Source organism: Haemaphysalis longicornis, unplaced genomic scaffold (genome assembly GCF_048455015.1).
Source record: "Haemaphysalis longicornis isolate Haplotype H1 unplaced genomic scaffold, Haemaphysalis longicornis Haplotype H1 scaffold_3, whole genome shotgun sequence".
Taxonomy (NCBI): Eukaryota; Metazoa; Arthropoda; class Arachnida; order Ixodida; family Ixodidae; genus Haemaphysalis; species Haemaphysalis longicornis.
In genome coordinates this window covers 14,511,386-14,521,561 of record NW_027526335.1, presented here as the reverse complement: position 1 = coordinate 14,521,561, position 10,176 = coordinate 14,511,386, and the positions used below count along the sequence as shown (strand labels likewise).

The following is a 10,176-nucleotide window of genomic DNA, read 5'->3' as shown; positions in this document are numbered from 1 at the left end:
TGCGTACGTGAAACCTGGCTTCCGTTGTGTGAAAACGGTTTCTTGGAAATCACGAAAAAGGAAAAGAGAGGAAAGTGATATATAGAGAGAGATAGATAGATAAGGAGAGAGAGATAGCCCTTATTGCAGCAGGAAGATGCTAGGTCAAGTGGGGGAAGCGGGAGTAGAAGGTGGGATGTTTGTAGCGAAAAAGAAGCTGTTCTGTATAAGACAATATGCCCGCATCGATCAGGAAGAGGGAGTAACATATTATACACTTATATCATAAACCACGTGTCGGTATGCATTCAGATCGCTCGTAGATGCGTTTACTTCATGCGCGAAAAATCGTCGCATGGGTTCGTTCTTCGTTCGTTATTTGGGTCTTCGAAAGTTTGACGATCGATTGGACGCACTTTCGGGGAAGGTTTTGACGCCACTCTGACACAGTTTTGATGCAAGCGTTCACTCTTCTCTCAACTGTGTTTAGGAAGGTATGGTAAATTTTTTTAGTTGGGATGGCTCAAGGACCAATGGGAGTGACACGTGGAGATAGGGAGAAAACTTTGTTAAAAACAAAATTGAAGCTATCACCAACTTTATCCAGCAACAGATGTTTGAGGATTCATTAGTGGATCTTTAAGAATGCGTGACTATGTCGTCACTATCCCTCCAAATCTGAGAGAGAGATAACTTTCGTTAAAGAAGGTGCACTGTCTAGTCCGAATCTGATGCTTGGCCCGATGAGCACGCTTTGCTCGAGCTTCCTGTTTTTCCGCACTGTACTAGAGGGAGAGAGAGAGAGAGAGAGAGAGAGAGAGAGAGAGAGAGAGAGAGAGAGAGAGAGAGAGAGAGAGAGAGAGAGAGAGAGAGTAGATGTTTATTGAAAAGGAGGAGAGGTCGGCCTGAGAAACTGACCTGGGGCCTGCTACTTACCACTGGGGCGAGGGTACGGGGAGAAAAAGAGCAAGGAATGAATGTGGAAGGTATGAGAAATCACAGTGAAATCGACGAACGAAATATGTACATGTAGTAAGGTCAATAAACGTCTCACATACTACTGGGCGCCGAATCAGATTATCACAGTTTACTTACTGTTCAGCGCGTGATTACCGACCATATAAAAAAATATCACAAATTATTCTGCACACGGTAAAATGTTTTCGCAACCTATCACCGAGTATCCAGAGTGGAGTGTTTGATTGTAGGGTGTAATGCGCCGACGCAGCGCAGGCGATGAAGCGCGCCGTAGTGGAGGGCTCTGGATTAATTTTGACCACCTGGGGATCTTTAACGTGCGCTGAAATCTCCAACACACGGGCGTTTTTGCTTTTCGCCTCCATCAGAAAAGCGGCCGCCGCGGCCGGGAATTGAACCCGCGTCCTCTTGCTCAGCAGCACAAAAAAGTTAACGCCTTAGTCATTGAGGCAGCGCGGCGGGTCAATTCATATAGGAGTCACTAAGGAATGTAAGCAGGGCGTTAACGTCTAGGCTTTGCTTCCTGTTGTCAGCCAACGTACCCAAAAACTTTTGTTCGGACAGAGGGCGTGTGTACAAACGTAGTAGGGCTGTCTCAAGGTTCTAGTAGCTGCGCACTCCATTATACAGCGTGTGAAATTATTATACAGCTTGTGAAATTGGGGGCGGGAGTTACGGCACCCATCGAGACGGCGGAGAGACACGTGCCCCCCCCCCCCCTTCCCCCGCACTTCGGCTTGACGTCCCCCTGGCAACGTCGGCACCATTGCGAAGGCAGCTCTTTCTACAGTGACGAGCCCAAAACGGGCTGGATCACTGTTTCCCGTTCGGGTGGGTCCACGCAGAGTTGAGAGGAACAGAGACACAGACACGAACGGATATCAACAGATAACAGTCAAGTTTAATTAATAAGGGTTTGAACGGTGCTTGCTTTCCCTCACCGGTCTCGAAAACGGGATAGCGTTGGCTCTCGTCCGGCTCCTGGTCAGGTAGGAGCGTGTCAGGCGGGTGGCAGGTTCCGGGCCGTTGAGGCGAGATCCTTTGCTCTCGCACGGAGGTGCACGGGAGGCCCACCGCTGGATGGGAAGGCGATTCAAGACCGATTCAAGAGTGCGGGCCCGCCGGTCCGTGTTGGCGGGAGGTGCAGGAAGCGGCGTTTTTCCCCGTCTCATTCTCGGGCCGGAATGCAGGAGCACGCTATCGGATTTCTCCTACGGTGGCCTCCTCCGGCGGAATGGCTTGGTGTCGGGTGGAGAAGGGGACCCCGGGGGCTTGTCTGGACGCCTTCTTTATACCATTCCCGGGTTGACTGGAGCGAAGCGATGGCGCGTTGGGAACAAAGCAGGTCCGGCCGCTCATTGTTCGCTCCCCGCGCGTGCGTGACGCCTCCACCAGCGTTGCAGGTGCTTCTAGGTCGGCTTGGGCTCGTCCCCGCGAAGGACGACGTTGTATACACGTGGAATGGTACGAACGGTGGTACTGGTGGCAACGACCGAACGTCACACCTGTAGTTCTGTTGTTCTGCGCTCTTCTATCGCTCGTTGTGTTGGCAGATAGACGCGGCTCTTAGGAGCTATGCGAAAAATTTGCCGGCATGCCCCATCTATCACTCACGCAGCAAAAAAACAAAAAAAAACAAAGAAAAGGCGCAGCTTTTACTATGGCGCCAGGCTGGAGAAACAGCAGAGCTCGCGGCCCATCTTCCTTCGCCGGAAACCCGGCTGTTGCAACCTCACATTGATTTCCAAACTTGCCGCTGGAAGGTCTCCATGACTGGCAAGTTGAGACCGTTTTGCCCACAGGTTTTCACACCTCTCCCAAAGCGGACCGTGTTAGCACACGCTAGAACCGGCGGCAACCGGCTTCGCGAACTCGGCGTGAACTGCATCACGCCATGACAGCTGGGCAGGGTATTCTCGAAAGGTGACGTTGGACGACGCCAGGTGCTCGTCACGAGGCGCACGATCACGGACGATCGGTATCCTATAGCGTAAGCTACACTGGCCGAGTTTGAGCAGTTTCGCGTGGATCCTGAAGGGCCGTTCTGCGCAAGCGCCAGGAGCATTGGATTAGTTTGGATAAGATCAGTATGGCTTGAATTAAATTGGAATATGTTGGATTGAAATACAATCCAATTGGAGTACGGGTGTGTAGAGAATTGGGTCTGCACATTCGCCGGTCTGCGCATTCCAGAGGAGTGACGTCATAGCCGCGGGAGATGCACTGGCGCCGGCGCGTGCACAGCTGTGCGCCTCCGTTGCGCAGTAGCCAAGTCTGACACTGTGCCGGAGCCGCTTGATAGCCGTTTCACGTGGCTCCTGGAGAGCCGTGCTGCGCATGCGCGAGGAGCAGTGACTGGACTGGACCGGACTGGATTGCATTGAAGTGGACTGGATTGGAAATCGTTTTAGCAGCAGTAAGCATGATAATCAACTAATCCTAGACAACCAGGAAACCTAATAATAACCAGCTGAACCTTAGCTCACGCTACGTATATCCTGGCATAGCCAAGCTAAGCGACTGCTAATTTTTTTCTTTTCTTTTTGCGAGCCCCTCGAGTGGCACAAGCATACGAGCAAGCCTGTACGACGCCGGGCGCACCTAACCAGACGCGCGCTCACGTGCGTACGGACTGTTCAAGGACGGCGCGACCCAGAGATTAAACAGCTCTGCGGTTAAAAATGCTTCACTAGGAAGAGGTACTAGTGGTTAAAGTATGGAAGGGGAAAGACGGATGCCGTATGGGTACTTGGCGTATCATCCTTTACAAAAAATCTGTAAGAAAGGTGGCAGGAACCCGAAGGATATTTTTGTAAGCGTTAGTCGCGTACGTTTTCTATCGGCACAATGGGTGTGTGCACGGATGCATACTTTCAATTGTTCTAAAGAGCAATAAACGCTGTCGAATGGAACTCAGAGATTTTATTTCATGTTGACTAATGCTATAAGCACGGCGTCGTGCACCCTGCAGGCAATGGCTACCTACGCACGTCCGCACGTACTCTTCAGCATCGGTGAAAAAAACTCCCACCTCCCCTCGCGGGAACCCCTGTGTAGATGCGACGCATAGGGGGTTTACGTTGCAGTGTTGGACTGCGGAGGAACGGCGCTGGAACGATGGAGCGGAGCGGCGCAGGCACAGCGTTTTATAGCGCGCATAACGGTGAGGGGACGCGCCGGCGCCAGCACGCCTGCCGCGGCTATGGCGCAACACAATCCAACACAATCCAACACAATTCACTTTAATCCAACCCAATCCAAGCCAAGCCAAGCCAAGCCAAGACAATCCAATCGAATCCAATCCAATGCCCCTCGCGAGAGAGTTCGCTATCGGAGAGGAGAGGGGGTGAGCGGCGGAGAGCGCAGCTCGCGCGGCGAGGAGAATGGCGGAGGGGCGGACGCCAACGACGACGACGCCGACGCCGGATGCAGGGACAGAGCGGGTGAATTAGATGCCTTCGCATCTAAAAAGATTTTCGCTTGCCATTCTTGTCGAGTCACAGCCGCCGACTTCTGTGCAGAAGTTAAAGATGTCAGAAATCGCAAGAAATATCAAGTATTCAGGACTTTTCTTTTCTTTCTTTTCTTCACAGGATCGGTTTTTCAAAGGTGTTCACTCAATTTATCATATTTATACGCATTATGTTTGAGCTGGAGTAAGTTTTAAGTAATTATTGGCACAGTGCACATAGAACACTGCTGTGCACTTCGCCAACTCTATTTTTATTTATTTATTTACTTATTTAAAATACCTCATAGGTCCGAGGGCATTGAGCGAGGGGGATACATGAAAAAGCATAAAAAGAGCAAGCAGCCGATACAAGGCATAACAGATAATATAAGGAGTGTGAACTCTGATACACATCAACTTAACTAAAAAAGCTTAACTAAAAGAACAAATTTACATAGGCACATTGAAGGAAATTAAAGCAAAGATACTTCATGGTTCCGTACAGATAAATCAAATCAATGAAGACATACAAAGTTTGCAGTAACATTTGAGGAGAAAAAAAGCCTGAAGTCTGAAAAAATTAACATATTTTAGATGCGACTGCATCTCATTCAGTCGCCTTGTCCCTTCTTACGGCGTTGTTATCCGTACACACACCTCCCCCATTCTCCTCGCTGCGCGAGCTGCGCTCTCCGCCGCTCACCCCCTCTCCTCTCCGATAGCGAGGGGCATCGGATTGGATTCGATTGGATTGGCTTGGCTTGGCTTGGCTTGGCTTGGATTGGATTGGATTATAGTATATTGGATTGGATTGGATTTGGATTGGATTTGGATTCGATTGGAAAAAAGTGGATTGTGTTGGATTGTGTTGCGTCATAGCCGCGCCACGTTGCGTCATAGCCGCAATTTGCAGCATGATGTAATAAAATATTGCAGCATGATGTAATAAAAACACACTCCAGATAAACCCCACAAAAACTAAATATTTATTATTTAACACCTCTAATAGGCATCCAGCTTGAGTTCACAGCCTTTGCTTTGAGCGCACCGCCATTCCTGGGTCAAGCACAGTAACATTCCTCGGAGTTCTTCTAGACATTCATCTGAAATGTAATCTCCACGTGAAACCACTGACAAAAAATGGTTTTGGTATACGCGCACTAATTAGATCTCGAAGCTATTTTCAGAAACATATCCTGATATCTCTATACTATGCATTTGTTCACAGCCATTTTAATTACTGCTCATAGTCTAGGGAAAACACATATTCTACTTATTTTTCATGCCTCCATCATTTACAAAACCAAGCAGTTCGCCTAATTACATTCAGCCCTTACAACCCATCGACGCTTCCCATCTACACCAGTCTGAAGATCCTACCGATAAAACTTGCTTTTTAAATAAAACTGGGCGCTATCATCTTTCGGCCCCGTTTTAGCTCGGTTTCGCTTGTTCATATTTCATTTAGCATGCTTTTCACCTGCTTTAGGTATGTTTGGCCTGTCAAACGTGCCCCAAGCAGGCGCGGTCCCCTACGAGACTTGGTTTGTGAATACGTTGCTCGGTTGAGTCGATTACTGTGACGGCATGTGCTGTGTGGCTTCGGTAGTAGCGCCGTCGGTGCAACATGTCGCGGTGCGGTTCCGCATCGTCGGAGGACGAGCTTGGTGAGGTGTGCTCGGCGTCCTTCGCAGTGTGCAGGGTGGTTGTACTCGGGGATGGGTAGCCCTCATTAAGGTCCCCTACTCTGGTGGCAGAAGCTGCGGAGATCGAGGTGGGACGGTTTCTGTATCCTAGGCGTTGAAGGACATATCGTCTTGTGGTAGGGTGAGATGGAGGACGTGACTTTGGTGGCGTGCTTCGAGTAGGTCTGGCAGATGATGCCTATACTGTGGACGTCCATTGTGGATGCCTAGATTGTGCAGGTGCACTATACGGGTGAATGATAGTAGTCCCAGGGCTGTCTTAGTGGCTTGTCGTACAATGGTGCAGAGTTTATTGCACTCTTGCGTATGTAGTGACTCGTTGTCTGTAGCGTATGTTGGGCGACTGATAGGCATTGCTTAGACGAGTTGAAAGGTGTCCCTTCCATTGAGGCCGGGGAGGTGGGTGCATATACTGCAGAAGGATCAACATTTGGGCGAGTTGGTACTGGTTATGTATCATCTTGACGAAACAGCGTAAAAAACGGGGACACTAGGAGAGAAAGACGACAGGACGACAGGACGACAGGAGGACAGGACGACAGGGTGCATATACGCTCGATGAGATGGGTCAGCTGGGAAACCGTTTCGTGTGGGGTGGCCACAAAGGCAGCACTCGATCCACCATGGTGGTAGGGCACTCCAAGAATGTGCAGGGTTTCGACTTGGGCGATCAGTGCCACTGATGTGGATTTCAAAAACGGGGGCTTGGGGTGGCTGGGGCGGCTGCGCGTGCGGGCACGTAGTAGGATGAGGTTAGACTTGGCTGGACTGCAGGGGGGGGCCACACTTTTGAAGACAGATTGTTGTTGTGTCGACGGCTGTTTGTAGGGCGTCTTGCTGCTGCCCAGAAAATCCATGTGATCAGATGATGTGATAAGTTCATCCGCATACAAAGCGTGTGACGAGTTGGGTATTGCTTGGAGGAAGGGAGGTGGGTCAGACAAGGCAATGTTAAATAGTAGCGGCGATGCAATGGATCCTTGTGGAGTGCCATTGGCCGGTATCATTATAACGTGGGATCTTTGCGGGCCGATGTGAATTTCGGCTGTAATGTGCGAGGTGAATGTCTTGACATGGTTGTATGTTGTTTCTCGCGCACTAGGACTGTTGGAGCCTGGTGATAATTGCCTCGTTTGTGACAGTATCGAAGGCCCCTTGAACGTCTCATATGATAATGGCGCTGGGATGGGCGCAGCTGAGGCGGCCTCTTTGATTTGGAGGGGAATGTCCTGAGTGGACAAGCAGGGGCGAAGGCCAAACCGACTTGTAAAACAAATAGGCGACAATGGCTGCGAGCGTTGCGGAACGAGACCACCGACGACGATCGGGCCGCGGACGCCAAGCATAAGTGCAGGGTCCGTCCGCACGCTCAACAGCGCGCTCCGGAAAAGGCGAGACGTACACGTGGCTACAATCCCGCTGAGGGCTCCCCCGTCGCGACGGCCAGGTTTGAGCGGGACTCTGTGGCCAACCAACAACCCACAACATGCACCCCTCTGTCAAACGACGACGGTGGTTGAATGCAAAGCCTTCTCGCGACGTATTCTTTGGTTTTCGTCTGTTTTCCAAACCGCCTCGACCATGTCGATATGGAGCCCAATAAAGAAAAAAAATGTCGATAGGGGGCATCGGATAGACGCTGGCTCCATACCGCGAGGGACCCAGGTTCGATTAAGGTCAGGGGAAGCGTTTTTAAACACGATTTTTTCATTGGCTACTTAAACCCAGAAATTTTGGTCTGTCTGTCTGTCTGTCTGTCTGTCTGTCTGTCTGTCTGTCTGTCTGTCTGTCTGTCTGTCTGGCTGTCTGTCTGTCTGTCTGTCCGTGACTCGATTTAGCCACACGGCAAAAGTGAAACACAATCACCGCAGTAGTCTTATATACTGTCACAGCCAAATCTAAACGTCTAAGCCCGGTGTCCATTTCATACTTGTCAACATGGTTGAACAAGATCAAGACATTACGCAAACGTAAGGCAGAACATCAATACATAAGTGATATTTGCAGTGTTCCTTTATTAAAATATTCTGGATGCTTGGTCGTTGCGATAGCAAGTGATATTCTACATCTACCGCAGAAAAGCGTCGCCTGATGTTGCCCGCGCTCCCGGCGGCATTCGAGGCAACAGCAACGGCAGCAGCAACGAGAGGTTCCACTCGATAGGCCTCACGTCCCGCTTGGAATGCGCGTGGAGTATGGCAACGTGGTTCTATAAACGTGAAAGCAGGGCGCATCGATTCACACGCGTATCCGCCGTACTGCAGCGCCGGCATCGAAAACCCGGCCTGTAGCAATGGAACGCGGTAAATTTAAATTGACTTGAACAAACCTTTAGCGTGTCTACGTTGGGGTTGGGGGGGGGGGGGGGCGACGCAATAGGGACAACATGACAGGTGAGCGGGAAAGCATAGGCATTTACTTGGCAAATGTCGACAAAGACTATCGTCTTTTGTCGACATTTGCAACGAAAGGACCAGATACACGGCAAATTTTTTTAAGTGCGATGCACTTTATAAGCGACCCCGAACCTTCCGCCGTCCGCATAGCAACAGCTGTGGGTGCGCGCGCTTTTCGTCTTCCTTAGCAACGGCGGGAGATGGGCGCGCGCTGCCTGGCCGCTGACATGGCACATACCCACGTGGGAGATTGGCCAGGAATAAGTGCGAATGCACTTCTTAAGCGAGCCTGAATCGTCGCGCTCGCATAGCGCCTCCTCTCCCCCCTCGCCTACTCTCCTAAAGCCCCTTTACTACTCTCCAGCTCGCAACACCCTCTCTCGGCGCGCCAGCCAGGCCACTACACTATATAAAAAAAAACAGCATCCGGCGCTAGGTTTCGGTCTGCGGACTTTGCGGCCGCAGCGCGACGCTCTACCGACTAAGCCACGGACGCGACGTTGATATCAGTGTTAGTAACGCGCCTTATATCTTTAACGCATTCAAACTACGTCGTCAGCGGCGTGCGTTGGCGACTCAGCGGCGTTATAGCGGCTTGATAACTGCGTGGTGTACACGTGATACTACAAACCCGCTAGTTCTGCATTCTCTCACGTGACTGCGCCTCCTCTCCCTTCACTCCGGTCGGCGCTTCGCAGCTGCGGTGCGCTGCGGTGCGGTGCGCTCCTCCTCTCGAACATACACGTTAATTCACCGAGATTTCCGCAGAGGGACAAACGAGGCGTGTTAAGCCGAACGTAATCACGAGGGGGTGTTAATGTAACTAACGGGCAAAATGACACCAAACTTTAACAAACTCCCCCTCATAGCATCACCCCGTGCTTCGCACTTCCTCATACTCCCCTTCGGGGAAATGCGGGGGAATTTTTCTTTCACTCCGGCGTTTTCGCTTTGCAGACGCCACCAGTGAGAACACTAAAACTCCGCTTTAAAAAGCTCCGTTGCTCATCTACCTTCAAAGAATGAAGTGGTCCTGCATTTTCAGGGGCAATCCCCCTAAGTGGCCATGAGCGTGATTACCCCCCCCCCCCCCGCGTGCTCATTCCTCGAGCCCAGGCCTGGACAGAACCAAGCAGCCTCCGCTGCTCGGCAAGGGTCCGAGAAAATTTCCCGGTGGACCAGCGTGCGACGTCTCATGACAGTGGGCAGAACCTCCGTCGGCCGGGGTTGAAGAGCCACTCCATTGCGTAGTCCGGGAGTCGGTCGCCAGATTCCAAAGAGGTGAGCTCCTTCGACCGCATCCTTGCGATTGGCTGGAAGTTGGTAGTGCCTAAGCCCCACTGCCAGCTGGCGCTCGCAGCCCGCAGTACAGGGCGCCATCGAGTTTCCTGGATCTAACGCTACACAATGAATTAGTTGACCTGCAAAATCGAGGGCAAACCGTCGCTCGATACGGAGGAATAGCAACCTGCGCGGCCCCGAATCGTCACTGCGAAGTTCGCCGTAACGCACACCAACAGTGCGCCTCATAATCTGACCGTACTAGAAATTCATCGCAATGAACAAGACACAAAGGACGACAAACAGGACGGGCGCTGACACTCAACTAAAAATTATTCATTAAGGCTATTCATGCATTCAGCGAACCGCACTCTGCGCATGGGCA

General features: G+C 51.2%; 1 protein-coding gene across 1 annotated transcript in view; it reads left to right on the top strand.

The window, feature by feature from the left end:
• LOC144173177 (uncharacterized) overlaps window positions 1-10,176 on the top strand; it is a 172,976-nt gene that overhangs the window by 139,681 nt on the left and 23,119 nt on the right. Inside the window, exon 2 of the mRNA XM_077701688.1 lies at window positions 9,627-9,791. The gene's annotated coding sequence lies outside the window, so the exon portion shown is untranslated. The remainder of the gene's footprint in view (window positions 1-9,626; window positions 9,792-10,176) is intronic.